Raw genomic sequence first — 6,008 nt, forward strand, 5'->3', positions numbered from 1 at the left:
TTATGTGCCTTTTCTGAAGGAAATGTAATTGTATTGGGAATTTAAATGCTTGGATAAATGAAAGAGATCCTGCCAGAATCAAATGGTAGTAATTTCCACCCTATACTGTAAAATGTGAAATCAAAACTGCCATCAAATCCTAGATAAAACTTAAGTATGTGTAGTGGAGTTAAAGCCAAGTATTGGACATTTACCATACTTTCCACCAGATGGTGTCCTTAGCCAAAAAAAATTCAGGTCTCATTTTGTGGTAGGGCTACAGTCCACACACAGTATGGGATTTATTCAATATTTAGGTCTGTTGCTTTTCTTTCCTGAGACTTAGGTTTTCTCAAATTGTACTATACTGTAGATAGAATAACTAAAGCAAATCATTATGCGTTAAACTTAAAGAGAAACCATCTGTATGTTGATATCCAGTCTTTCTTAGGTCTATTTAATGTACATATCTACGTAATATATAATTACACATTAACTTGTATTCCTTAAATTATAATAATAGTAGTTTTCTTTTCTTTTCTTTTCTTGTCTTTCTTTCTTTCTTTTTTTTTTTTTGGCCTGTTTCATTTGCCCTGAAAACAGCAAATTCCTACAGTTTCATGAGCTAACATGAATTTCTCAGTCTGGCATCAATTGACCGCTCAAGGGATTATTTTCCCTTGACTTCCATAAAATGCCAGTCTAAACGGGTCTTGGTAGGAATATTCAACTGCACGGCTCCCACAGATGGGCTTGTCATTGCTGCGCAGCCATGCTTTGTTCAAACCCAAGAAATTTATTTTAAATTCTAGTGGAGGATCCCAAGGTTTCAAAAGATACCAAGTATGTCCTGCTGAATTTCAAGGAAATGTGTATAAAACGATGCAGAAGACGTAGATATTTTCTAAAACAATGGCATTTTGGGTTTGAATATTTCACTCACTATAAGAGTGATGTAGCTCCAGTGAAGCCAGCTGTTAGAGAATATATGTGTAATATTGATGTGCAATATGGAAAAATGTTTTTTTTTCCTACCTTTGAAGTTACTTAAGGGGAAATTTAAGGGAAAATTGGAGATCAAGGGGATAAAGCTGCTCACCTTTTCTGGTTATGCTGGTTACTGTTAAAGCCGCATTCTTTGGCTTTACAGTGCTGAGGTACAACGTTTTATAAAAGTCTATAGTTGATAGGTCCATTTTCTTTATGTGTCCTACAAGTTGCCACTAGATGGTAATGGAACATCTTATCAGTCTTTTAGGCATGGTGACAATCACACAGCACAAGAAGAAGTAGCCTTGTCTGCTCATTACATCATTCAGCAGTTAGCGCTCCATTATTGCATCTCCGACTCATTTCCTTCAAGGTTGAATGAATAAATAACAAGGCCAGCTGTTTCAGTGAGGGGGATGCTATTGATGAGTTACAGTCTGATATAGAGCTCATTTTCCCTCATCAGTGTGTTTGACTCAGAGATTGTTACGGCGAGCTGGCAGGCTCTGCACTGTCATAGATGTCAGTGCGGTCAGTGATAAGCAGCCGAATCAATCCCCGAGAGCTGTAGTGGATAACATGATGACCTGCTCTTTATCAAATCCTTGGTCAGTTCTCTCACTGCAGCCTGGGCGCTTATGGATATTAGAAACCACTCAAACCAAGTAACAGGCATCAGATTTTTTCATATCAGGGATTTTGAACATGCATAACCTGCACCTCCCATTCAGTTTGTATGAGATACTGATCATTTCCTGTCTTTTTTTGTATTCCTGACCACATCCCTAGTCCACAGTTGTGATGCAGTATGAATAAAGCACAGCTGGTTATTCAGTTTGTTTGAAAAGTACTGCCCACAAGAGTCCAGAAACTAGCTCACAGCACCGACACCACATCCTACATAGTGCACTACTGATAATTCTAATCATATTTCAGGATACCAATTTTGCATGTGAATTAGACAGCAAGTTAAGCGATGGGACTGTAGCAAGAAAGGAGACAGCAAGACAGAGAAAAGTAGAGCTCCACAGTTGACCGAACAAGCCTAATTGCCTATTACTGCAGTAAGTTTTATTTGTATCATTTTTGTTTGTTTGGGGGTTTGATTGGCTGACCTCTTGGCTGCAGAGGAGCAGGCCTCATTATCCAGCCTCAGTCAGCCTGTCGGGCCTGTCGCTTGCTTCAAACAGCACACTCTGGGGAGACCAACAGGGCTCTGGGCCTGGAGGAAAGGGACTATGTGTCTCTGTGATTAACTTGGTAGTGCCCACACTGAGACAGCGAGGTATAGCTGATTTTCCCTCCTTCACCCTGGGCCAGAGCGAAGCGCACTGTGGCCTGCATTCAGAATCAGCTGGAGCTGATTGATAGCCTGCGGCTTAACAGTCGCGTCCATCAGAGCTTGACTTTTACCGCTGTGCCTTCCATCAGTAAAATACTTCAAACTGAATACATCAAAGAAGCTGAGAGGCCTTTATAGCTTTCTGATCATTTTCTCACTTGCTGATCAGACTGGTTGTTAAGGTTACGCTCACATTTTTATCTGTTACAGATAACTGATAACCTATTTACAGCGATGTAATTTACTGAATCACTCATCAGCAATTCAGTCTCCTCACTTTTTACTGGTTTATATTAATTCCCAAATCCATACAGTATGAACCTAAACAGACAATTTATTCCAGTTTACAGACAGTACTGTGAATCCGAGTAGTCCTGGGTTGCCTAAAGGGGGCACGGTGCTAACTATATCAGAGTAAAGGGTTTGATTCCCACTGGTTCCACCCCTCCTAAAAATTATTCAGCTATGTTAAATGAAGGCCCTTTGGATAGAAGTGGACAGTTTTACATTTACATAACATTTTATGCATTCAGTTGCTGTTACTTTCCAGAGCAACCTTCAAGCACTACAGTGGAATAAAGCTCGAATTCCTATATCACAAGTGGCACAAGAGTTCAATAGCGGGGAGTGAAATGGTAAGACACACGGTTTCCTGAGAATAAGTGTGGCAAAATGCACTTGTTGTGAAGCTAGAATACTGTAACTGATAAATGCCTGAGTAGTGATGGGAAAAGGCTAAATGTTATGAGCAAGATTATCATCCATTATGAGTACTAACATGCAAAAATATAACCTACAAATAAAATGATTGCTATGTCAGTAACTATTAGAAATGACATGTTTTTCTATTATTTTGGGGATTTAATGCCAATAAATGCAATCTGTTCTCCCTAAGCCTGCTAGTCAATAACTCAGAGATAAAGCTTTATGCGATACAGCAGAAATGAGGGCAAAAGCAGATGGTTTTACTGACAGCAGGTGCCTGCTGATATTAATTGAAAGCCTCGTCAGAGTACGTTGAGGACACAAGCACAAAGCTACAGTAACGAAGCCCGGTTCTGAAAGGCGGGGCAAACTTAAGGGTTGAAGAGCCATTCCCACTGTGACTCTGAATGACCTGATGCTGGAGTGGAGCATCTGGAGAGCAATAAGGCAGGTGTCATCTCCACAGAAACAGACGCTGGTACAATGAAGCCATAAAACCCTCCGGTGTCTGTAGGACGGAGCTCATCTGTTGCTGCACGCTGTGGGATCAAAACCTTGTATCTCCAGCTTTCCAGGAATGGAGGAAAATAGCATTTCTTTTAAGGTGGACAGTCGTTCAGTCATTAAAATGCTGTTGTCAGTTTCCAGACTGACTTTGGCGTCACTGATCTTAGACCTTCAAGTCAACTAGAACATGAAAGTCATAAGGAGTCATGCGGCTTTCCCACACCAGCAGAGAAACAGTATAAAACAAACAGGAAAAAACAAGACAAAACAAAACAAAACAAAACAAAAAAAACATAAATTACTCCCGACACATGAAATAAACTGGGCACACATAAAGAGATATCCACTGTTTAAAGAAGATAGACTATTTCTGTGATTTTCTGTTGTGCATGTTGCGGTTGTGCATGCCAATGTGGAGTATTATAAGTTTTCAGGTAGTGCTCTCTGAGTGGCTGTTGAATAAAATATGGTCTATGTGGAGCTCCGTGTTTATCTTTGGAATATTTCAGGTCGAGGTTTTGTAGAGGTGCCTTCAGGGGTGCAGCTCTCCTTATGCATCAGTCAACACTGTAAACTCAATTTCTGAACAGCTATGTGTGGTATATTGTTGAGCCGTTGACCACAATTCACTTAAATGTCCTCGAAGGGCAGATCTGATGACTTACCGAGCAGTGCTTGCTCTCTGTGACCTTAGGAAAGCCTCAGTGTTTTTTTTTTTTTTTTTTCTGTCAGTAGCACGGCGTTGTCCTTGGAAGGGAATGTCTCAATGCACATGGCAGATTTACCTTCAAGGACTTGGAAATGCATTCCAGGGGAATATGGGGCACAACACAGAAATTTAAATGAGTCATAAAACCTGTTGAGCACACACACACTCACACACACACACACACACACACACACACACAGAGAGAGCGAAATAAATGATAAAAGTAGAAGATACATGGTCCACTGGATGATTAGGGCACTGAAATCCAGCCACAACACACACTCATGCCATGAAATACATAAATAGCAGTGCAAAATTAAACATTTTATCTTCATTCCTGAAAAGCTGACTTTTTTCAGGTTCAGGGCTTTAGTACAACAGAGGCCGTGGTTTATAATTAAGTTTAAAATGATAATCATTTGGTCCACAGAAAACAGTAATCTTCTTAATGCCAGTAATAAATGAGAGGCTACACAAGTTATTCATTATGTTATTGTGCATGCACTTTGGAAGGGAAGTTGGTCTCACTTTATTATGAGTAAGCCCGTCATAATAAAAGCATAGTGGCTTGCAGCACCACGGAGAGACTGACCTTCACAAGGACTTTTTTTTTTTTTTTACATCTTGCTTTTAAAAGCTTCACTAAAAATCTATTCTGGTTTGCCTTTCACGATGTCAAAATCAAGAGCCAGAATGCATACATCACATTAAGAAGCCAGAGCTGAAATTCAATTCTCCCTGGCTTGACATAGACTGTATGCAAATATTAATGATGCATCCATCTGCATTTCACTTTGTATTCGCGAACCTTCAATGCTATTTACATTCTGATCAGTTAACTCTTTCAGCGAGGACACTGGGCCGCTGTTTTCTCAGCTCTCTATCACTATTTATCAGACTTTGCAACCTAAAATGTTTGACCTTGTTTGCTCCTGTGTCTTTCTTCCTTATTCTACATAGGCACTTGCGGTTACAGTTGCTTTCTGTGCATCTGCTGAAACTCTGACCTCCATCATCAACAAAATCTAGCTGATCCAGTGTGTTTTCATTTGTGTGGTTAATCATGTAGCCCTCCTGTTATCTTTGGGTTCAATTTGACCCCAGTCAGTGTTTAATGGCTCTAAATACATGATAATATTTTATTTCCTTTGTATTTAATGTCTTTTCCTAATTTAATTGGGACAAGTAGGTAAACATAAAATTAACATGATGATGTGTTTTCAATGTCCAATACACAGTTCGTACTCATGTGTGTTTCAGTGGGATCTGTTTGACCCCAGGCTGTTTTAGCTGTCTAAAAAGAAAGAAATACCAATATTTTACACACATTTGAGGAATTACCCCATGGCATTTATAATATTTAATCTTTTATTTTGATGGCGAGAGATAACGATAAATTATCTGACACATAAGCGTGAGTAACATTTTTTTTTTTTTTTTTTACTATAATCATTTTCTGTAGGTTTGCTGCAGCCAAATTGACCCCAATTGATAAAAAATAAAATTTGAAGGCAACAGGAGAGTTAGTCAGATGTCTCTTTTACAAATGGCAAAAATGTAATTCTTAATAAAAACTGACTGCATTCATGATGTCAACAACTACCCTTGGCTAACAGCTTATTTGTGCATCTTGTAGGGGAGGTCTCTTTCACCTTGGGTGTTGCCTGCTTGTCCTCCCTGTGCTGAGATAGCCAGAGGTTCACTCCACCATGAGGACATGCCTCCCTGCACAGGCTTATACTTCAGACCAAGCTAAATGGATTTCCATTAGAGGGG

Source organism: Myripristis murdjan, chromosome 3 (genome assembly GCF_902150065.1).
Source record: "Myripristis murdjan chromosome 3, fMyrMur1.1, whole genome shotgun sequence".
NCBI classification, from domain to species: domain Eukaryota; kingdom Metazoa; phylum Chordata; class Actinopteri; order Holocentriformes; family Holocentridae; genus Myripristis; species Myripristis murdjan.